The sequence below is a fragment of the Sander lucioperca genome, chromosome 21 (genome assembly GCF_008315115.2).
Source record: "Sander lucioperca isolate FBNREF2018 chromosome 21, SLUC_FBN_1.2, whole genome shotgun sequence".
Lineage (NCBI taxonomy): Eukaryota > Metazoa > Chordata > Actinopteri > Perciformes > Percidae > Sander > Sander lucioperca.
In genome coordinates this window covers 4,076,875-4,101,087 of record NC_050193.1, presented here as the reverse complement: position 1 = coordinate 4,101,087, position 24,213 = coordinate 4,076,875, and the positions used below count along the sequence as shown (strand labels likewise).

Genomic DNA, 24,213 nt, shown 5'->3' with positions numbered 1-24,213 from the left:
ATGTGTTCCAAATAAGCCCACAATAAAAATGATTGACAAAATATAAAAAAAAATATTATTTTAAAGTTAGTGAAAACACCAAATATGTATTCAATAATATGTCTTACATTAACAAGTATCTACAAAAAACATTTCATTTTATGTTTGGCTTGCTTTAGCCAATTTGTCACCTGAACCAATAATAACAAACCACAAACATGACTTGAGGAGCAGAGAGGAGCAAGAGACTACAATTATTATTCTGATAAGCTACATTCATAGGTTTTAGTTTGTTTTAATATTGATAATATAACAATTTTTAAAGTAGTAAAAACACTGACACTGAAACAGTCATTAACCTGTCTTACATTAAAATTTACGTTACATTACATAGTTTGTTGGCATGCTTTTGCCAACTCTTCACCTGCACTAATAACGTTTTAACATCAGATATCAAATATGACTTGCAAAACAGCTCAAAGAGGCTAGTCTACTTGCATTGCTTTTAGTTTCTTTTTGTACAGTATTTCGATTTCTTGGTGGTTTGCCAGGTGAAAAGGGTCAGCACTCTGCAGGTTAGCCCGGCAAAGGATGAACCTCCGTTCAATATTTTCAACCTCAAAAGGCAACATGCCTCGATGATTTTAGGACAACTGTTGTAATTCTTCCATTTTGTTGTCATTTTTCTCACTGTATACAAATTATTATGCAAATTAGGTTACATAACAATACATGTGGCCAGTGTGTGATCTGTGATGTACTCTTGTTAATGAAGTCAGTAAGGTAAAAGAACATCAAAGTCACAGGATTACAGTGAAAATCAAAAATTCCTATCAAACTCATAATTTCAGGAATTTCCTATTGAAACACATGAGATGGGCTTAAATGGAACATGCTGGGCTTAAATGGTTCTACAGTGACTACCGGGGAAATAGAGATGATATGTTCACACCAAAATTAAATATATTTATAAAGCTATGCCTGGAGCCTAAATATGCTGTAAACTTGCCATCATAGTTGTCCCTCTGTTGCCAAACTTTCAGAATTATCAATGTATTTTCATTCAAAGTTGCCTTGTGCTAGCTGCTTTTTAGCTCACTGTACCATTTAAGCCCACCTTGAAAAAAAGGCATTTTTAAAAGATATTTAGCCCACCCAAACCATTTATTGTGTCTGAAATTGTAGATTGATGTAAAATGAATCAGAAAACATTTAGTGTACATATTTAACATCTTTAATCCTTCGGCAGTGTATCTATCAGTATGGCTATATTTTGACCTTGTGATTAGCTCGCTACGCTAACTAGCAAAACTCATCTTTCCAAATGAAATCAAATAGTACAAATTGACAAAAAACGATTTGATAATACACAACAATCAAATCATTAATCTCTCATTTTACATAATATGAATGTACTTATCAAGTTAGTGGTTTTAAATTGTTGAAAATAGATTCCTTCTGAGGGGTCCCAAAACACCAAAGTTTTGAGGCGACTTTATGTGATCCTCTTTGAGACTGCACTGATGTAGGCTCACATAACTCAACATTGACAAATGTGATTGGTTCTCAACAAAAACTGACGTGTAACTAAGAACTTATTAGATTGGATAAAATAATGAGTAGCAGAAGACAGCCCCCTCTTTTTTCTTAAAATTGACTTCAAAGTTGCAAGTGGGCTTAAATGGTGCCTGGGCTTAATGGGTACGTTTACCCTACTTTACAAATTAAGATTTTTGCAAACAAAACACATGTAGTTTCTAAAATATAAAGTTTTATTAGAAATTAAACTACCCAACGATGAACAGGCCTACAAGTCCAGCTGAAATGATTAGATGATTTAACACTTAGTTGATTGACAGAACTGTTGTGATCCTGATGATATTTACATACTTTTACTTAAGTAACATTTTCAATGCAGGGCTTTTACTTGTAACAGAGTGTGTTTACAGTGGTGTATTAGTACCTTTACTTAAGTCAAGGATCTGAATGCTTCTTCCACCACTGCATGATAATAAATATGGCCATAACCTTAACCCACATTTGTGGTGGTGCACCCGTTTGTTCACATGAAAAGTGACTAAAATAGTTGTGGCAGCTTAAAGATTTGCAGGTCGGGCTTAGACTAATGACTGTTTTTACAAGTGGACTCACACTATTCTGCACTGATGTCTCATTATAGCAGACTGCTGGACAGTGACAACTGGCTAGCTAGCTGTCCCTGCTGTCCGTCTCTGCTCAGTGGTTTTCTGGTTGCATGGTGCTCCACAAGTGGCTCCACTCCAGCAAACTGGCATTCCTGCTGCCACGGACTTGAGCTTCAGGCCATGTCTACATTTACCACTCCCTCTGGAGCTCAGATTATATAACGTCACCCACTGGTTCTCTGTAGTGGACACCAACTTGCAGGGATGCATTTATATGTGTAGACAAATACACACAGAAACTTATACTTGAAGGCTTCCATGCATGCAGAAATGTAGAAATGTAACATTCAGCATCCAGAAGACAAAAGTGAAGCTGAGTGGTTTGTCACTGTTGCAGACAAGGCAGAGACAGACAAGACAAATAGAGAAGGAAATGCTTTAAATAATGTAAAAAAGTATACATCACTTTTCTTTAGTATGTGTTATTCTGGCCTTACAGTTTCTGTACAGTTGTCTGTCTGAAAAGTGATTGACAACTGAGATAACAAAGTGGCCTTATTAAATACATAAATATATACATATAAAGACAAATACTAGGGCAGAATGATATTGGAAAATAATGACACAGATCATTTCCACAGATACAGTATATGCACCTTTAATTTCTGTAGTTCTAATTATAAAATTATGGCTGCAAGCAGCAATGGACGGGCCCTCGCACCATCTTGCGTGTCGGGGTTACTGGCGAGACACGGGTCGATGCGGCTGTGACCAAATACTTATCTCAAGTAAGCTTTACGACTCTGCGTGTTGATTTTCATATAATATCAGTGGACTGCAATGGGTGTCTGAAATCATCCAAACACTTATGATAAGCTTTATAAAATGTCAGCAGTCATTTTAAGTACATGCTATTTGTAGTTACTTGGGTAAAACATGAAATAAAAACAATTAGTGGATACATGCATGGAGGTCCTGATAAATAGCAGTAGATTGTCTTGACTGCAGTGGAGAAAGGTGACAACATAAGCAGCTTAGCTGTTAGCTTGTGTCACCTGTTTGCAAATCTGTCTCTGTTGCTTTATAGTACTTTACACTACCTTAACAGATATATATCTGTGGTATACACAATATGCAAAATCATACACCGTAGCAATGTTTACACTTTACATTCTAGACATGGAGGTGACTTGAACTGCATTTAATGTGGCCAGCTTTCATTCTGATATTCAAATATTAAATATGTTTATGCTTTGTAAAGTACAACTGTTCTACTTTGCACCTACTGTACAATATGAAGGTTGTGCAGGTTCTGCAGCCTTTCTCACCTGTAATTCCCTGACTTGCTCTTAGGCGTCTGTCCAGATGGTTTGAGAGCGTGAGGCGGGGGAATAAAGCAGGTCGAGCTGGTCGAGCTCTGGCTGGAAGGGGTTTAGGGCGGAGTTTTCAGAGGCTAGTAGGCCAGCTGAGCACAATTAGGTCACACTGCCAGGGATTCAGCGAGTACAGAGAGTACAGAAACAGAGATCTGCAAGAGGCACTCATTCCCTCCCTATGAAGTACTGAGTGACAGCACATGGTGTGTGCATCTAGCTATAACGTGCGTTTGTGAGTTTAATTCTAAAACCAGACATCTGACATTTGAGAACTCATTTAGGAATTCTTGCTATACTTACTATGACATTTCGCTATTTATATACTGTTTTATTAGCCTGGTTGACACCAGACCCTTCTCAATTGTAACTGAGAGTGGGTCTGGGCAAGCTTCATCCACAGCCCATTTCCAAAGGGGCGTCACCAATGGACGCTGCTCAAATGCCTCTGTCCTTCAACCAATCAGACCAACGACCTGGGTGACGACAGCGACATCAACAAAAAGCTGCTTGCCGTCGCTGCGCTATGGTCAACGGTTGTGATTGGTGCCTCAATTTGGAAAAATGGAAATGGGCTTGAATGGGCTCTTGGCCAGACTGACTTGCAGAGCAAATCTCAAATTTGCCGGAAGTTCGTCAGGGTTTTCCCAGGCTACTGTTTTATCTAAAACTACTTTAGAAGACACTGGTAAAAAGCGATGAATTCGAAAATATTTCCTGAACGTTTGCAATTATGTAAGTTTTCACAAACAAATAGGGACATATTGAATTTCACTGTACTCACTGTGGACTTGAAAAAGTCACTTGGGGATCTTAAACTGATGATCACAATAGAATGAAAATATATTGCAGCCTCTCCCTATCAGGCCAACATCTTAAAATAGTCTGTCGCTCTCACAAGGTTGCAAAAGGCCACCATTGCAACATGTCATCACTAGTAAAGTAAGGCTTCTCTGTTACCAAACAAAGGCAAATGTACTTCTGCATAAAGTTGCACAAAGGGACAACCGCATGCGAAATGCTTGACTTGCTACATGTAGTAGAGTCATATCCCAGGCAGCCATGTAGCAGTTTGCTTGTCGTTGTAAAGCAATGACACACATGGTTATTTTCCAGGCTGGAGTCCGGCAGGGGGCTGTCACCTGCAGTATATTATGACTCCCAGATTGATCCCACTTTATACTGACTGCTGCTCCATCACTCAGCCTGCAGGCTGCTCTGCCCAGTCACAGCTCTAGCCAGTCACACAGAAATAACGGATTGCTAAGGTCTGGTGTTTCATCAGGGGAGCAGGGGAGGTGCAAGTAGGAGCAAAGCACGGCACTGCAGCGGGTCCACTGTGACTGAGACAGCTGGTGACTTTTTTCCCAATTTGATCCGAGTATCTTCACCCTTTTTGTGTAGAGTCAAAATCTTCTCCCCACGCTTGTCTGGCGCTAAATTGTTACATACATAAATGTCACAGTGCTAACAAGCTTTATTTATATAGCACCTTTCAGTGCTGTACTGTGATTGAAAAACAGCAGCCAAAAAACAGAGATAACAAAGTAGATTGAGATACCAATGCACACTAAGACAAATACAATATGGATAAAATATAGATAGTTAAACAGTTTATATATATATATTAGGGCTGTCAATCGATTAAAAAATGTTATCGAATTAATTACATACTCTGTAATTAATTAATCTAAATTAATCGCATACGGTGCCTGAACCGATACTTTTTAATAAAGTAAAAAAAAAAAAGAAAGGTACGAAACAACAGTTGGCGACATTAAAGAACTTGTTTATTGCTAAGGCCATGTGGTCAAAATTAAATGATTTAATAATAATGTAATAACTATAGCAATAACTTATTTCACTAGTAAATTGCTGTTCAACGACCAAAACAACCACCAGATGGGAAAAGGACATTTAACAATAACTTCGAATGCACCACGAGGCTGTAAATTACCAGTTTCATTGAACGCACCGTCTGTGTTTTTCCGACGTCGGCAGCTGCAGATTGTTACACCCCAGTGTTGAATCCTCTATAGTGAAATACAGACAAACTTTACACCGTTTAGCGTTAGCTGTCAGCATTGTAACCGTGTTTAATCCAGCTACTAGCTAGCGGTAGGCTAACGTTAGCTGCTGTTGAGTATAGTGTTAACTAGCGTTACGTGCAGCGGTGTTTGTGTTGCCTGTATCGTCTGTTTCAGAGCATCAGAGAGAAGAGCAGACATATCAGTGGCACCAGATTTCGGTAGCCAACCCTGTTCAGGAAGAAGATTTGTATAAGTAAATGTTCCAGTTAATGATCCAGGCAGCACATTCTCGTCTCCGTCCTTCATTTTACAGTCCAATGGTGGCTAGAATGGCTCCGGGTCAAACGTCAATATGGAATGGATTAATCTGCGTTATTTTTTTTGACGCTTTTTCTCAGATTAATTAATCGAAATGAACGTGTTATTTTGACAGCCCTTATATATATATATATATATATATATATATACACTGTATATATTTGTGTATATATATACACTGTATATATTTGTGTATATATATACTGTATATATTTGTATATATATATACTGTATATATTTGTATATATATATATATATAGCGGTATACAGGTAATGACAAATACAAATGTACTGAAGTGCAAAGAACATAAATTGTTGCACAACACACAATAATAATTGAACAAGAGCATCATAAATCATACATCAGTCAAATACACGCCAATAGCAACGGCCTCTTGACTATCCTCTAACAGCCAGAGTTTAGAAAGTTAATGAGCCAGGAAATGAGAGTTCCTCAGACTGTTGGTCTGTGGTCTTCTGTCAGTAGGAAGAACATTCCTCTTAAAGTGGAAGGTGGTGTCAAACCAGTATTGGCCTACACACTTCAAAAGATAATCCAGGAATAATGCTAACATAATACAGTACCATCATATTCCTCGTAATGGATTTGGTCTTGGCTCCTCAGTCACTTTTGGTTAAGCATGAATGCACATTTGAAAAGTATGAATATCAGAAATATGGCATTGTAGCTTACTGTGACATGCAGATGCTTTATTCCCCGTTTTTAATTGTTTTCCTTTATTGTCGTGTACAAGAAAATAAAGGATTTCATCTTCTCTCTCAGTTCAGTGTTTCTCTCTTTGCCCCCACGGAGAGTTTTAGCAATCACATCTAATAATGTATAAGTCCTACAACCCCAGGGAAGGCTATTGTATGCTTTGTGAGTAATAACTTTATTTTCCCTCAGGAATAGGCTCCTTGCTTTGCAAAGATTATTCAGTGAGAATCTCCTTGTATGTGTGTGCACAAGTGTTTACTGTTAAAGTGTAATTATTGTTGTCTGTGGTCATATACCCATTCCCCCTGTTCTATCTGTCAGTGTCTGGTTACTTTAGAGCAGAGGGTTTCAAACTGTGAGGCGTACAAAACCACACAGACATGAAACGCACATTTTTCATTTTACGCACATATTCGTTGTAACTTCCACTTCTCAATGATATCATTATCTGCGATGTACATCACAAATAATCCTCAATAAATCATCTTAGCAATCATAGACAAAAGACGCCTCTTATAACTCCAGAACTTGAGAATCATCACATTTTTAAGTTTTCCTATTTATCAAAGCCATCCAGTGATAGTTGTATGTACATCCACATGTACATTGCAAACAGGAACTGCTAATAGCTAATTTGGCATACTTTAAGTGGTGCTAATTTTGCCAAAATGTAAACAAATATAGGCTTAAAAATGTTGTAGCCAAGTTGTAGCCCACAGCTAACTTGCTGAATACATGGCAACATTGTACTCCCTGTTTACATCCCTTAAAGATGGTAGACGGGGATTTTGGTGGTTGGGGTGGGAGCATGCATCCATGCATCAGTATCACTACTAGCAAATAACTTATACCTCTGTTCAGTAAAAACAATCCAAACTACCCTGTTGACCTCAGCATGTTTATGTTCAGCGAGTGTCATTTGGGGAAAATGAAATACTCAGTTGTTGGTGAGTGTGATGTGAGACTGAGTGTGATGTCTGTCACAGTGATGACAGTATATACACAATAAACCCCCACAGGCCATTGACCACCTGTGTGAAAGCGGCTGTATAATGCCAGTCAGTCTATCTTCTCCTTTTGTTCGTAGTAGCTCATCATCGCAGCCAGCAGACAAAGAGTATCCTCAGGCCTCCGCTGCAGCACTGTGGGTAACTGGCTACCTGGAGGCATGTACAGGCTTCTCTTTCCTCTTTACACAATGACAGTTGGTCAGTCATCAGTCGGAAATGTGTCTTTGTGTCTAAGAGCACAATACAAAAGGCAGAATTACAGCTCTCTTATACAGAAGTGCTTGTGTTTGAACATGATAACAGCAGACCACTCTGCCATCTGTTTCGTCAAACTGACGTATGCCATTCAATCTGAACCATGAAGCGATCAGTGATTATTTTCCCGTCCATCGTTGAGTTCTTTTTTCTTTTTTTTTAAGATTCTGTCAATTGTGGATGTTGACGTGTTGATGCGTTTGACACTATCAAGGTAATTTAGAATTTTTGTTTATTCCAGTTGCTTACAATTTGGACTGCTATATACCAATGTTTTTTTTTGTTTTTTTTTATGTAGGTAGAAATATGCTTTTGCGGAAATGAAAGACTATAATTATATTATTTAAATGTAAGGGGAGTGACACATTTAAGGCTGACAATGGCCTTTGCTCTAAATACTGCAGCAGGACAATACTGCACTAGGAGCACTATTCTGTGCTGCATCATACTGGCACACAACATTATTAGTCCTTTTACCCACTCACCCTTCTGGCCCTGTACAAGTTTTTAACACATCTCTCTATTTAGTATTCAGACTTCATTAACAATAAGACAATATGCCCTAAAGAATTAAACTGTGGCTGCACGCAGATGTTCTGTTGCTTAATTAAACTTGCTTATTATGTGGTTAATTTTCATCTATCCACACCAGGGGCAGTGCCCTTCATTTCCCATGGTTATGTGTGCATAAGCACACAATTTTTCTAGCTGGTGTCTGTAGAATTTCCTTAAAGCGTAACTCTGGCCAAACTGCAACCTAGGGTCTTTTTTAGGGATGTCCAGATCCAATCACGTGATCGGAAATCGGGCCCGATCACGTGGTTTCAGACTCGATCGGAATCGGACGTTACCTCCCGATCAGGACTCGGATATATATATTCTCATTATTTTTTAACACATCTATAGTTATGCGGTGGCACAGAGGTAGACCCTTTTGACTCCACACAGAAACAGCAACGCGTGCGGCATGACATCACTTTGTTGCAGAGACGCTATTGGTTAAATGCCGGCAAAGTAGAACACGGAAGCAGCTTGAAGCGGAAAGCGCGAGTATGTCTGCGGTCTGGAGGTATTATAAAGTTGATGACAACAACATTGCCATAGCAAACTGTGAGATATGTAACAAAAGTGCTCTGTTTGTTAACATAGTTGTTGAATGTTAAAATAAGGTGAATTAAATAAAAAATAAGGAACATCCTGGATCTGTTTTTTCGCTCTTCTTTATTCTTTTTTTATATATTATAGAAGTATCGGATCGGGACTCGGTATCGGTAGATACTCAAAATCAAATGACTCGGACTCGAGGGCAAAAAAACCTGATCGGGACATCCCTAGTCTTTTTGTGAATGTACCCGGGTCAAACCTTCGTATAAAAGCATATTTAGGACGGAAGCGTCACTTTTAAGATTTACAGTATTCTCATTTTTCGGTCAAATGGCCTTCTGAATGGGAGTCCTAGGGGCACTTTTATGCTAGCCTCAAAATAGCTATTTTTAAAACACTAAGAAGGCTCAACATGAAACTTTGCTCCAAGTATCACCAGGGGCTCTACACATGAACGAAAGCATTGACAACCTTGTTTGTGTACCCAGAGTTAACTAAAAAGAAAGGTTTTGAGCAACTCACGTTAGCAGTTGTTGTTTACGCCATTTTCCCAGTCCAAAAAAGGCGATCTCCGAATGCAAATGAACAGACTCCATAGGAGGAAATGTCATTCTTATATGAGGCTCCTTTTTCAACTACAAGGTCAATATTGTGTTTCACTAACGACAAAACAACGAATTATCCGTGCATTTATATGGAACTAAGCTTTTGGAGCTTTCCATCTTTACTCTCCTCCCTCGACTATTTTTGACTGGCTCGGTAGACGGCGACCGGAAGAACAAAAAACTCAAAACTCAAAACCTTTCTTTTTAGTAAACTCTGGGTACACAAACAAGGTTGTCAATGCTTTCGTGAAGGTGTAGAGCCCCCGGTGATACTTAGAGCAAAGTTTCATGTTGTGTTGAGCCTTCTTAGTGTTTTAAAAATAGCTATTTTGAGGCTAGCATAAAAGTGCCCCTAGCACTCCCATTCAAAAGGCCATTTGACTGAAAAACGAAAATACGATAAATCTTAAAAGTGATGCTTCCGTCCTAAATATGCTTTTAAAAGAAAGTTTGACTCAGGTACATTCACAAAAAGACCCTAGGTTGCATTTTGGCGAGAGTTGCGCTTTAATTTCTCAGACTTACTTTTAGCTGTACCCAGAGTCCTTAAAGGTGCTACTGTATATATGACATTCAGAACAATTATATAGCAGTAAACAACTATTTGCTATGTAAATATATAGTGGAGTAATGGTGCCCTGAGCAGAGAATGAAGTCACACCCCCTTTGTGTGTGTTGTGTGTTGACTGCCAGCCTAAATCAGTTGTTTGGCATATCCTGATTGTATCCAGATTAGTTTTAGAAAGTCTGGGCAGCAGAAAACTGCATGAAATTAATTCAAATTGGATTTCAAAGTTTATTTTGTGTCACTCACAACGCTACATACAATGACAATGTCAAATCCAGAGTGACAGAAGTGCTGAGCAGGCTAATCTTGGCCCAGACTCTAAAGGTACCATAGCACCTTTTAACCTGTTGAATTGAGTTCTTCTCTGAAATTTCAGGTAGATTTGTCCTTTAAATAGTCACTCACTCTCACTCTTAAACTGCATCACATGTTTGTCATGTAGCTTCTTTTAAGAGCGGAGAAAATCAAGAGCACCCGAACTCCATTAGTTTACAAACTGTAACTAATATGGCCAGATAATCACAAAAAGACCCACAGCAACATGCAGTTTACCTGCTTCTGACTGGTGCACATTTTGACTGATTATAGGTGGTTGTCAGAGCAGTTTGTTTTGGTCCATCATGTTAGTGACAGATCAGAAATTAGCTCATCTTGCTAATGTGAGGATGTGACAGTGACAGTTTATCTGTGTTTTAAGCCCACAACGTCTCCTTCCAGGCAGCGCTGCCTGGAAGGCACTAGGATTAGGCAATGGTTATGGTTAGGATTAGGGTTAAGGTTAGGGTTAGGTGCCTTGAAGTCAACGGTCGTAGCACTGCCTTGAAGGAGGCGTTGGGGGCTTAAAACACCATTGAGCACAGTGACAGCCATATTCCACTCTGGTCTCTGTTTAGCCTGTTACATGGAGAAATAACAACAGTAACTGACACTGTGGCTGATAGGAAAGGCCTGCAGGGCAGAGATGTTCGACTCACAATTTTGATTTACCCCAGATGTGTTCCTTTTTTAGTGTTAATTTAGTCTTGTGTGCCATATTTAATTAAAGTTTTTCCACATGCAAATGTGAAACAATACACGAGCCATGTGTCACCACCTGCGCACTCCAATGCGTGATTGTGCATGCGCATAAACACAAGCACATTACTCAGATATAATGAGTGATCTTCTTCATGTTGACAGCGTGATGGGATGTGGGTTAGAGCATAGCAACAGCACCTCAGGGCATGTTGGACAGCACAATGACCCTCTTGTAGTCGTCTGTCCTTCCCTTTGAGATCCTGGCTCATTTGCTTGTCATGCGCTCCCGTGTGACACAAGTCTCACATGTCTCCTTCTACCATTCTTAGATTCTGTGTGTTTAACGTGAATTGACTGTCACAGTAGTTTGACCCTCGACCAATGATTGTTGCCAGTTTTACAGATGTTTTTTTGCCTCATCCCCCTGTTTGCACCAGCTTGTTTTCCATGTCCACAGATTAGGTGGAGGTACCGGTCGATAAAGGGATCCACCTTCATGTCCGGTCAGACAGACACTGTAGGACTGAAGTGGAGACATATATCATTGAAGTGTTCCAGCTGCCAAATTTGAATCAAAGCAAAATCTGCTGTGAACATGCTCCTTAAATCTTAAAACTTTGGCAAAGTAAACATAAATGTGGAATTCAAACTGTCACATAGTTCAGTCTGGAGATGATTCATGACGGCGAGAGTGATTGTGCTTGTGCTGTCTGTCTGCTGAAAAAGTTGATGAGTTGACAAGATGGGAATTGGCCAACCTGTAATGTTTGCATGCAGGAGAGCAGTGGGCCAGATCTGTGCTGGTGTTGTTACGAGGATGTTTGGCCTGGGCGTCCTGACTACTGCTCCAGTGCATTTCAGGGTTTGGTTGTTTCTACCCTGCCCCTTGACCCCTCCTCCATCCAACTGTCCTTCTGTTTAAACTATTCACAATCATTGTCCTTTTTCACGTTCTTGCTGCTCTGGAGGTTTGTGTATTTTGTGGCTGTGGATGACATGTTTGACCAGCCTTTAAAGGTTGTTACGTTTCTCTTTTTAATATGAATATGAATGGGTCACCATTGCTGTGGAAATAGATACAACCACATGCACTGGATATAATGCCTGAAGTAAGTTATGGGCTTTATTTACACTCTGCAGTTTTACTCTGAGATGTTATTTATAAATGTTAGCTCAGGGTGGGTGTGATAATGAAGCCATTCTCTGTCATGAAGCAGCTGGACTGTGGGAGAGATGGAGGGAGGAGAATAGAGGAGCATGGAAGGGTAGCAGGAAAGCAGTGCAGACCACAGACAGCAGAGCCAGGTGTTTATTTTAGGACTCATTTATCTACCTAGACAAATAAAGTTCTGTAATAATTAGCAAAATGTGTTATTGTTTTTCCCTGTCACAAGTCAAGTATGTGTTGCTTTTGTTACTAAATCTTGTCGTTTATTTGCAAACTTCTTTTCAAAATAAATTAGTAGAAGAACAAATCTGTTTAGGTTGAGATCAGAATACTTTCAAGCTTCAGGCTTCTACATTAACAAACAGGCGTCTTTATATTCATTTTTTGACCAACCAGATGATGCAGCTGTAACTGCTCTTCGCCTTGTTTATGGAAAAAAAAGTTTGCAGCCATGACGAGACAAATCAAAGGCTCCGTAGCTCAGAACACTACGACCTGCTTATATCAACATTGTCAAACATCTATCTAGAAATGGGGAACTCTGTGTGTCCCCACACATGCTCAGTACAGCACCCACACATGTGCAGTACGCGCAAGCATATCTGTCCTCTCTGCATGTTGACAGAGATTGGTGCTCCAACACACACACACACACGCATGCAGAGGTGCGGAAGGAGCAAAGCTACATCGCCTAGGCAGTTTGTTTGAGTCACGACAATGCCGGTAAAGCGGCTGCAAGTGTGGTTACACTTTTCAAAACTCCACGCGAACAGCGTTTGCTGCAATATGATATAATGGCGAGCCGAAAGCAGCCATGGTGCGGGTACAGACAGGCTAGTCTATATCCACGACGTTCCACTTCTGGGATTGCTCCGGTGCCGCCGGAAATTCCGCCTGATGTCCCTCTTTTCGGCCAGATGTCCGTTACCTTCTGCTTTCTTTGTGTTGGAATTCTAAACTCTGGTGGATTTCTGAGGACTATGGTTAACTGCTCCTCAGATCTCTGCAGGGTAAATTGAGACAGCTAGCTAGACTATCTGTCCAATCTGAGTTTTCTGTTGCACGACTAAAACAACCTTTGAACGTACACGTTCCACCAAAACAATTTCCTTCCCGAGGCTATTTTGCAGCGGCACCGGGGCTACTTCCGGGGCTTAGTACCGCCCAAGACGATTGTGATTGGTTTAAAGAAATGCCAATGCATAACAGGATTCTTAATGCCCTGGTGACTGACTGACAGGCTGGAGGCTGTAGGGCAAGGCAACTTTATTTCTATAGCACATTTAAGCAACATGTCATGCAATTCAAAGTAGTTTACATAAAACATTAAAGAGCAGTTAAAAAGAGATATAAAATAAAACAGGCTAAAATAGAATAAGATAACCTGAGTTCAGACTACAAACTCCCATCCTGGTTCATTTCTAAGGCAGCATACACGTAAGGTAACACATTGCTTACTTTAGTTTCAGTGTAAGAAATGAATAATTATCTGATTTGATTGTAGATTGAATTGGTTGATTGGTTGTAGGGATGGGTTTGGGAGGGGAGAGGGATGGGTTTTATTTTGTGTGGAGTGTTAAATGTTCTAAATAATATGTAATATGTAAAAAGGATAAATAGGTTTGGAATTATTTTTACAACTGAAATAAAGATTTTGAGGGAAAACAGGTAGACTATGATTAGGATCATGTCACCAGCCAACCTCCCACACTATGTGTGTGTGCCCTGTATTAAAACAGAAAAAGTCATCCTTCAAAAAACTATTTGCCTTCCTCATGTATCCTGCAATTCATGGAAAAGGGGAGGATAGATAGATTTGGGTGAAATGGAGAGATGTGGACAAGGGCAGTAAACTCTGCAAAGAGCTGTAGGTTAGTGAACTTTTGCTGATGAAACCTGAGTGAACTGGATTAACACGTAATACTCTTTAAATCATAGCACACTGTACTATTTTTTCATCTGATCGCCATTTTTTTGATAGTCATACAATTTTAGGGAGAATGACAGGAGGCAACTAAATAAGTGGATAAATTGTGAAACCAAGCACTGTGTAATGTTATCTTTTGACTGTCAACAGCAGCTGGCCCAGACTAGAATAGACTCTGTCAACTAGGTTCAATTAGTTGTAGTGTCTCAATAAAAACTATTAATAACTGATTTAACTACAAAATAATTTATGCTTGGCAAAATAATCCCCCCACACCCTCTAGGTAAAGAAATGTGGATGTTTTAAATACTGTGTCTTCCAAGCACCCATTGGTTCACTTAATGTCAGAAAATCAACTTGCACAGAAATGAGATATGTTTGTCTTATGAAATGAAGTTGAAAGCACTGATTGTTCCACATGTTTCACCCATATGCTGGTGGGAAGTTCCAACACGTAACATCTGAGAGCCAGCTTCTGCACAGCATCACATTCACAAGCTACTCTAAGAAATGTGTTTATGTAAAATCAAACCCAGACAAAACAAGTAAACATGGACACTGTGGAAAGGATCATGTGAATTTGGTAGATTCCTGTGAGGCAGCTGACTCTTGATTGGAGCTTCTTACCAGCTCTTCAATGCATCCATTCAGATGACAGTCTGTACTAAGGCAGCACAATGCTCACTGTGAGTGTTTATTTCAAGTGAGTTTTAAAGGCACTAAAGGGTCCCTTCATTAGTAGAATGTAAAACACAGGATTAAAACCTTGCAAATCAAATTGTTTGTTGATACAATTAATTTTATTAAAACATAATGTTAAGTATGCAGGATTATTTTTAATAAAACATGCAAAAACACCAGTCTGGTCCTTTTTAAAACCCACAAAACTAGCTGTAGCATCATATGGCATGTTGTTTGTGCGTGTACCCTTTCGATTCTGGTGTTCACAGGGCTTTGGTGTAAAGGAGAGCGGTAAGATTGCTTTGAATGGTGGGTGGCATTTCAGTTTCCTAACAGGAAGTGCTTACGTTGATGAATGGCAGTTTTTCCTCAGAGGAAAGAGTGGGTGACACGAGTTTGTGTTTAATTTCGCTTTGTTCACATTGGAGCCAGCAAAACGAACATGCAGGCATACTGTATCCTGAGACCCTGGGCAATAAAAAAAAAAAAAAAAAAGACAATGTTGTGCACATTCATGTAGTTGCTGGTGCAGGACAAAAAAGTAAATGTTCAAATAAGGTAAAGTTCACAGTTAAATGCTCCGAAAAAATATTTAATAGTGCAGAATCAGGCCACAATGAAGGCCACATTTTGGACCGAAACGTTTGCCTGATACACACTATTAAATATTTTTTCCGGAGCATTTAACTGTTGTGTGGACTTTACCTTATTTGAACAATTTGAAAAAAAGAACACATCTTAGCTGGGCTTTAAAACACTCTGCCAATGGTGTACTCAATACTCTTTGGCAGAACACACTAGTGAGGGCTTGGCTGGAATGACACATTTCTTTTTTGTTGACTTCTCCTCATGTAGAGTTAGAGGGATTTTTCTTTACTTGCCACTGATTGACTCATACAAAAACATTAAAGTTATCTTCTGTTTTGTACTCCATTCGCTAATGCGTTTGACCAGATGCTGTGATCGGCATTGATAACATGACATTTAAAAATGATTCTCAATCATTGTGAAATGTACATTTTTGAGGTTTCAGGTACAACAGCATTAACAAGTTAACCACTTTGGGGTGAAAGTTGAGTTGCTTATTGTGGTTCCACACCCTAAGAGAGAAAGAGGCTCATCACATCACCCCCTACATGCACAGAAAATGTAAAATGTTATAAAATGTGTTTTCAGGCTGTATGCTGGTTTCTTGACAGATAACACATGCACTAAATTATTGTAAGTATTGAGTTCATAGCTAGGTGTGAACTGGATTTGGTGTGAACTTTGAATGGCAATAAATAAGAGTTGAGTGAAATGGCAAGCACCTTCATTTTAGCTCATGGCATAGTTTTGTTCAGTATTAGAGAGAATCAGAAAGAGTAAAAATGAAGCAGTCCTCTCTTACTTTATGGACAACAGAACCCTCTACACCTAGGTTAGGACCGATTTTAGTTTGTTTTTAGCAGTTGCGTAATGCTATCTGGAACCCATTCTCCTGATTTTTTATCCAGTCATTCTTAACTCATTAATGTGCCACAATTCTGCACAGTGGGTGAAAAAGAAATCCATTGTAGTTGTTCCTTGCATCCTTGCCAACGTTGTGTAAAGGGACTGAGGGAGAAGACTGATATTGCTTTAACTCGATGTTAAACTGTGTGTGTTGTTGTCGTGTGGTATCTGAGAGAGTGGAATCAAACACTGGAAGCCAACATGGATTCAGTCGTTTAACTGGCAATTCATCAGTTAAGCCAAATAAGTGTCTGGTGTTACCATGGTGTTCAATTGGTTTATCTGCTGTGTGTGTGTGTGTGTGTGTGTGTGTGTGTGTGTGTGTGTGTGTGTCTGTGTGAGAGGAAAATCTGTTGGCAGTAAATTCAGATTTGACAAGAAAAATGTATGTACGAGTGTGAGAACGGCTTTGGAGATGGAGCCAAGGCCTTTCTCCCACTGTTGGAAAAGAATGGCAATAAAAATTAACGACAACGATGAACTTTGAAGGATGAGCCAATGTGAAAGTGAAGTATTTGTGCGTGTGTATCTAACTCAAATGGCAGTAAGTCTGTGTCTGTCTTTATAGCCGTTTTCACATATGAACCTGGACAATGTCCGAGGAATCAGATCCCAACATAGTCCCTTTTTCACACATGTAGCACACAACAGGAGACTGTCCGTGCCAAATGCGGTCTCACTTACTGGAAGTACTTGTTTAATTTAGACAAATTCAGGGAAAGCCGGTTCGTAATTTGGTCATAAACAATTGTATCTCTTGTGGTTCCTTAAATTTGTCTGACAATTTCGGCATTGTGGCCCTTACCGACAGAAGTTCCCGAATCTCGTTGTCTCTCCAGTTAGACATTTTCGTTGCCGTCTTCGTGTAAATCATGCTTCTTTTTCACCCTCGGATGTTTGTTTTTTTACGGTTTTGCGATAGAAACATTATCAACACGGCCACTTGTTCGCTGTGAATACTCTGCACTCTTCTCACATGAGCTCAGTCGGAGATTACACAGTCTTTGTGCTTGGGAGCTGGTAGGGTAAACCCTGTTTGATGTCCGATCCGACCGATTTAGACATTAGCTTTCTCACATACAGCCCTGCCGCGTAATGTCTAGGTAATTTCATGTTTGTAGTGCATGTGTGAAAGGGGCTTCTTCTTCTTTCTCGACAACCGTTCATCCGACTGACTTCACACTTGGTGCGTGTATTGCTGAGGACCCAAGGAAGTGCAGTGTCGAGTGCTTTTGAGATCTATGGGACATATTTATGAGTAGTGCATTATGTGCACTGTGTAGGGTACCCCTATTAACTGTTACTGGTACAGCTCACTCTCCGTCGCTCACTACAGTACATTCAAGAACAGATGAAGACAGAGAGACTGGAGTTGTTACATTGTAGCAACTTCATACATTTCAAGCATCTGCGATGTAACTTTTGGAATGAACACTTTTGTTCCCGGAAATAGCCTGGTCCCAAAAAGCTAGCTGTATACTCTAGCATTCCTAGCTTAGCAATTATGTCACGGCAGGTGTTTTGCTCTGGAACCAAGGAAGTGCATTGTTGAGTGTTATGCTGTTTGGATGAGTGATTCTCGAGAAAGCTGCAAGCAGCAATAACAGAGGCCAGTCGGACCATTCCGAAAAGGCATTGTTTTGAACAGGCACTGTACTCGTCTTCATAAATATAGGGAGTGGCCAAAATACAAGAAACACCTTACAATGTGTTGCAGTCCAAATATAACACCACAAATTAAGGTCTAAAAATAACTACTGGTTTAATTGCCAGCTTTCTATAAACCACACAAATGCAGTGTTGATGGCAGGGCTGCAGGGCTATTATATTTGATTGCACTGTACTGTTTATCTGCCCATCCTTTTCTCCTGAGACAATGTGAAGATGTGTAAGTTGTCCAGCTGACATAATAACCTCCTGTGTAGAGTCAGAAGGCTTCTCCTTTCAAGTAGCATCACTCTTTTTCCAGAAAACTGAGCCAGCAGCACTTCATAGTTTCTGTTATGGGAAGAGAACACATTAGTAAGCATTAATATAAGGCCCCTATTTAAGTAGAATAAACATCTGTGATAACTGCTTCGGTAAACCTCTACAGTGGGTATGGAGCTGCACTCATCAGTCTGGAAGCAAATTTATTAGGTAATGAGAGGGTTAAATCGAACAAATATGCGGGACAGCAGAGAAGCTAAGAAGGATTGAGCCAAGGAAGACAGGTCCAGACAGTATAATAAGAATACTCACATATTTGTCTGGAGATTTGAGCCAGCATCTGGATTCCTGCTGTTCTTCTTCTTCAGGGTCCAGCCAGGAATGAGAGCTGTCTTGATCACGATAAGCTAGACTTCAGATTCTCTGGCGCTGTGTGCTTTATAATGACAGTCTTACCGTCTGTCAGGCTGTAGCTCAAAGCTTTATGCAGCTGCCATGCCACTTTCTAGCCTCTTGATCGAGCCAAACACCCTCTGGACTTTCCTATTACTACACAGATGCACTATTCTTAGATGAATGAATGAGAAAGAGACAAAAACAAAGCTTTAACTTGTCTTCAGCAGGCAAGAATTAAAGGTCCCTAATTGTAGAAAGTGAGATTTCCATGTCTTTTTTGATTGTAAAGCAGGTTGAGGTGCTATATGAATACTCTGAAAGAATCAAAATGCTTCATCCACAGAGAAATGCACACAGCCCATATTCAGAAACCTAAAATGAGCCGTCGCCTTATCTCCCCTACTCCAATATCGCTCACGCCATGAGTTTGAAGCATGGCCGAGCCGTCTCTGTGTTACTGCAGCACAGTACGTGCAGATTAACGGCGCCAGCCCTCTCTTTTCATGCCGCATCATCTGGCGAACTTTTTGCTGGTGGAGCTCTGGGTATGAAGGGAGGGTAGGTGCGGTTCATCTGATAAATACAACACAGCTTTATTTTTTTTTAAATTTGGAGCGAGAGGTGAGCGATTTGAGTAGAGCAGGGTGAAATCTGAGTTGAGCGTGGAGCAATATTGAGTGGAGCGGCTTTGAGCAGGGAAGCAAAAGGAATGAACAGCTCTGTGAGCTAAGAGCAAAAATCCCCGCCCCACCCCACTCACATGCTCTGGTCACAACTATACTATATATAGGTAGAAAGTGCCGATACAGTGCGGTTACAGTCATTCCCCGGCTGCAGATGATGGTGCAGGGACTCCGAACGCCCAATGACCAATCAGAGCAGACTGGGCTTATTTGAGAAAAACTGAGCTTTTCAAACAGAGGTTGAATACAGGTATATTCAGACAGTATGAGAAAAAAAATGTTTTTTTGTTTTGTTTTTCATTAAAGCAAGTAAACATGTTCTAGTAGAAACAGAAGTATGAACCTGAAAATGAGCATACAATGGGACCTTTAAAGGAAAAATACATATTACAACCTGGGTTTTATTTTTGTATATGTTTGTGACAACACTACTCACCAAGTTCATTGGTGATATCTTGGTTTTACCTCCGAATAAAGCAGTAGCTAATCTGGCCATACTATTGGCTGTGATGGTCAACAGGTCAACCTGTCTGATCGTCTGATGGTTCTTTGCCCCGATGGACAAAGATAAATCTGTTCAGTGGACTTTCCCTTTCATGCTTTCAGCTCTCTTTCAACCTCTCATGCTTTTTGTTAATGCTCCAGTCTTTGAAAAAAAGACAGCTTCCTCAGAAGCACCCGAGGTTGACTCACTTCCTCCTTTTGCTTTCTCTCTCTCTTTCTGACTCTCTGTCTCTCTATCTCTGTTTGTCTCAGGTTTGTGGTGCTCCTCTTTAGAGTTTCCTGCTGTTACATGGTAACACAGAGCTGAAAGCAAGAGGTAAGGTGTTTTTTCTTTTTCTTTTCTTTTTTATCTGCAGTGGAGTTAGTGGTAAAAATGGCTAACATGTTACAGCATTTCATGTAAAGAGAGGACAGTGGCAGAGAAAGAGACTTTTCAGTTTTCACAGCATATCTTGGGTTCATGTCAGGGCATTTGGATGATGCGGTTAGTCAGAGTGAAACAGCTGCTGGGAAGCATCTACTTTTCTTGCTGGAGGTGAGAACGGAGGCGCTAATGTGGGGCAGCAGCTCCTGGAGGTTCCGCCTTAGAGAGCTGTTAAAGAGACAAACACACTAGTAAACACCACTCGTTTGTCACTGTCTTTTGGCAGCACAACAAACACTGTTTAAAGCTTTAGCTCCCAGCATGCTTTGTTGTGCTTAATTGTTTGTGTAATACAGGATGGTACAGAAAAACAGTCCTGCACCCACGATAGGTGTCACACAAAGAGGTGGTAGAAAAGGTTTCATGCTCTTCCTGTTCGGTTCCTCCTCCAATCAGCTGAGTGCTGATGCTCGCTAATGATGCCCTCACAGATAAAAACGAGCACTCATTTGAGAAGCACTTTATCTTTTGAAAGACGTGTGAAAATGTCTTTGATTTTTCATCATATACACAATCTGAAAAACAATCTGCATGTTCAAACTACAGCAAAGATCAGAGTGTATGGTGTTGTGTTTGTGAATTTTCAGCTCATTGTTTCAGGCAGCTAGGTAACATATTAACTGATTCAATTACACATTACTGGCATGGTCAATCTGGACCAGTGCAACACAATACAGTCAGCATTTAGTAAGTAGCAGAGAATAAAGTGCAACTCCAACCACTGTCATACAGATGAATATGATAATCATATATTATTTAAATAAAAATAAAAACATCACACATTTCAGGGCCTTTTAAAGCGCCCATATTATGCTCATTTTCAGGTTCATAATTGTATTTTGAGGTTGTACCAGAATAGGTTTACATGGTTTAATTATCAAAAACACACCATCTTTTTGTTGTACTGCACATTGCTGCAGCTCCTCTTTTCACCCTGTGTGTTGAGCTCTCTGTTTTAGCTACAAAGTGAGACATCTCTACTTCTGTACCATCTTTGTTAGGAGTCGCACATGCACAGTAGCTAGGTAAGGATCACATCAGCTAGCTAGCTGTTTCTCCAGCTTCAGTCAGTACAAGGCAGGATTAGCTAGGAGACTTCTTCTAAACGAGGGCACACTTCCAACCTTGCGTGGAATACCTGCAGAACAGGGACATGTAAGTAGTTCTTTTGTAGATTATGGTGAACTCATGTGTGTTGTAGCAGTGTTTTGCCATTGAGAACGAGGGAGCTAGCTAGCGCTAGCATGCTATCGGTTAGCCCGGCGTTTCGGCTAGTGACGTAGAAAACCCTGCAGATTTTGAACAGCTCACCTGGAGACTGAAGGCAGGACACATTCAGAAACCGTATCTCACTCAAAACAGCATGGATGTTTTTTTTTCAAAGTTTGTATGCGTGTGGAAGCACCAGAGACACAAAATAACACACCAAATCCCAGAAAAAGTGTGTTTTTTTTTCATAATATGGGCATTTTAAAGCTATGATTGTTTGAAGTTATACAAGACTTTTGTCTAATATTTTGAGTTCTTTGTGCGTTTTATTTGATCAGTACAGAAAAATTACTTTAATTGTGACACTATCAAGTCCCTTAAAATCAAGTTTGGTTGTTGTGATTTTGGCTAAAAGTTTACTGAAGGAAAGCTTTTGCTCCACAGAGAGGTGAGCCGTTCGTAGAACTACAGTACAACACTACTATCATAGCAGCATGAATGTGCCTTCTCTCTAAAGTCTGAAGTCTCCAGTGGATATAAACAAGCTGGAAGGTCAAAGGTTAAAGTTCATGACACATTCAGTGCAATATGAGTGCAGGAGCATTATCGTAGGCTGACAGCATTAGTGTCTACAGGCACAAATACCATAAGGAGTGGAATTATCTTTCCTTTTTTTAAGATACATTTTTTAATTATTTTTATATTTTTGAACATACAGAACAAACAAATACAATTGAACAAGAACAAAAACCCTCTCCCACCCGTGGAATTATCTTTCTGAGCTCATCTCACCTCAGACACACATGTAGTAGTCTCGCTTTGCCGGACCCTCCTCCACAGCGCTGCGGAGGAGGGTCTGGCTAGTCCACACAGCATTCCGGGATGGGAGGAAAACGTGCTCTGGTTTATTGGCATTTCTTTAAACCAATCACAATTGTCATGGGCACTAAGCTCCGCACGGAGCCGCTGCAAAATTAACTCGGGTAGGAACTTGTTTTGGTGAAGTGTGTACGTTCAAAAGTTGTTGTTTTTGGTCGTGCGAGAGAAAACTCCGATTGGGCAGATAGTTTAGCTAGCTGTAACGGACATCGGCGAAAATACATGCATCCAGCGGAATTTTCTGCGGCACCAAAGCAATCCCGGAAGTGGAACGTCGAGGATATAGACTACACAGTAGTAGGTGAACATTTACGCATATGGGCGCAGCTATGATGGGTCATTTGTGCCATGACATGCACACACACGCTTTGTCTGATGATCAGATGACAGAAGGTTTTTAAATGTTTCATTACATTTATTTATTATCCAGTCATGGATCATCATTTGTGCAAGTCATGGGATCCTAAATTTTGCAGTTTATTTTTTGTACAGGGAAGTTTTTTGTGCAAAATTACTGTAAAGCTGATTGATATTAATGTTTTTAATCTGATTCTATTGAGAATGTGCCAGATGTATTAAAGACAAGTGCCTTGGATTTTTTCATACCCCCTACCCAAGAGCACCGTCATATTTTCACAAACACTAGTTCCAAGAAGCTCTCCAGTTATAATAAGTTATAATACATAAAGCACATAAATATACAAGACACCTACATCTGACACCTCCCTCTCCCCAATGTTCTCTTTAATAATTGTAGATAGAATACAACTTTCTTTCAAAATACTTTTGTTTGCAGTTTTGGGCATTTCCATATCATGTGAAAAAACTTAGAATTTATTGGGGGGGTTTTTGTGCCGAGTTTGATATTCTTTGTAATTTCTGGCAGATTGATGTATCAGGATCTGTGTTCACCTTCTGTACAGAGGTGCATCAGCGAGGAAATTACTTATATTTCCCATTCTTCTTTTAAACCTTAATTCGAACAAATCCGACAGGCTAGTGGTTCTAAAGAAAGAATTAACAATAAGGGTGAAAGGGGGCCCTCTGTATATAGTAGAGGGAATCCTTCTGACATCAAATTACTGACTAGCTTCTGTTTTTCAACAGGAGATACAGGTTTAGAATGGGAAGAGTAAAGGCAAACCTCTCTCCAAGTTTAACAGCAACAGCATGGAGAATGCCTTGTGGGTACTGTGGATATTGTAAACTAGGGGTATGAAAGGAAATAGATATTTAGATGCCATGTGGAGGTCTGTTTGTTTGAATTACATACACTGATAGACTAAAGATGCACACACTGTCAAGCAGAACCACTGACACCACAAGTACCTAAAAATGCACACACAAACACACACACACACACACACACACACACACACACACATATGTGCACCACAAACTTCCCGCGTACTCATATCACTCAGTCTTTTACTGACAGTGACTGTGCCTCTTTTGAGAAGGGTGAGTGGGTGTGTTGACTGGAAACAAGTATCAGTGACCCAACACAAAGTCCTCAAACTAAGACAAAGTAACACTCAAAGTGGAGCTGTTGTCTCCACAGAGCAGCCTGTTTAAGCCCTCAACCTGTTCAGAGAAAAGACACAACACCTGAGGCTAAGAGGGAATCCAGAAACATCTGAATACTCATTTCATTTAACCAAATCTATACTCTGTGAACTCGTAGTTATATGTTAGATGGGGTGGTGATGGCGCAGTGGTTATGACACATGCCTTTGGTGTGGGAGACCTGGGTGTGTCCCTGAGCAAGACACTTAACCCCTAGTTGCTCCAGAGGTGT

General features: G+C 40.1%; 1 protein-coding gene across 3 annotated transcripts in view; it reads left to right on the top strand.

Moving 5' to 3' along the window:
- stat5a (signal transducer and activator of transcription 5a) overlaps nt 1-24,213 on the top strand; it is a 57,106-nt gene that overhangs the window by 15,124 nt on the left and 17,769 nt on the right. Inside the window, exon 2 of one of the 3 annotated variants that reach the window (XM_031312858.2) lies at nt 20,156-20,219. The exons of the other annotated variants lie outside the window; for them this stretch is intronic. The gene's annotated coding sequence lies outside the window, so the exon portion shown is untranslated. The remainder of the gene's footprint in view (nt 1-20,155; nt 20,220-24,213) is intronic. 3 annotated transcript variants of the gene reach the window in all.